Consider the following 569-nt stretch of genomic DNA (forward strand, 5'->3'; position numbering starts at 1 on the left):
TTGGGAACACCACAGCGGAGCCTCGTTTGGAGTCTTCTTGATGAACAGCAACGCCAGGGGTAAGGACGTCTTCCCCAGCCGTTAAAAGTTACGTATGTTATTTTCTGAGCTCCAAGGGCCCGAACCCCGTCTCCGTAGCTCGAGGTATCGCGATAGACACACACGTATGTGTTTTAAGTGACCTGTGGGGCTATTGCGCTGCGTCCTGCTGGGATGGCGTAGACTCGTAAAACACAGCCACCCGTCAGCTTCTGAAGAAAGTTGTCTCAAAATCTGGGAGTGCCACCACTCGTCAAACATTTGCTCGTGTTTCCCACAAAAGCAGCAATAAGGTTGCGTTGCAAGGCCGGTGTCAAACACCCCGGACACGTTTTGGTTCTTTGACTCATTTCAGTCAGGAAAGCCCTTTAAAGGCCATCGAGTCCCCCTGTCCCCCAGAACTGCCAGGTCCCCCCTGACCCCTGTCCCGCAGCAGCACCTCCACACGGCTGGGGAACCCCCCTGGGGGGGTTCCTCCCCCACTGCCCTGGGCAGCCTGGGCCCGCCCTGGACAACCCCAAAGGCCCACT

General features: G+C 56.9%; 1 protein-coding gene across 1 annotated transcript in view; it reads left to right on the forward strand.

Moving 5' to 3' along the window:
- The window catches only part of LOC104497467 (maltase-glucoamylase, intestinal-like), a gene marked incomplete at both ends in the record, with an annotated part of 6,511 nt that overhangs the window by 5,088 nt on the left and 854 nt on the right, over positions 1-569 (forward strand). The gene's annotated exons all lie outside the window — the stretch shown is intronic.

Source organism: Buceros rhinoceros, unplaced genomic scaffold (genome assembly GCF_000710305.1).
Source record: "Buceros rhinoceros silvestris isolate BGI_N320 unplaced genomic scaffold, ASM71030v1 scaffold21367, whole genome shotgun sequence".
Taxonomy (NCBI): Eukaryota; Metazoa; Chordata; class Aves; order Bucerotiformes; family Bucerotidae; genus Buceros; species Buceros rhinoceros.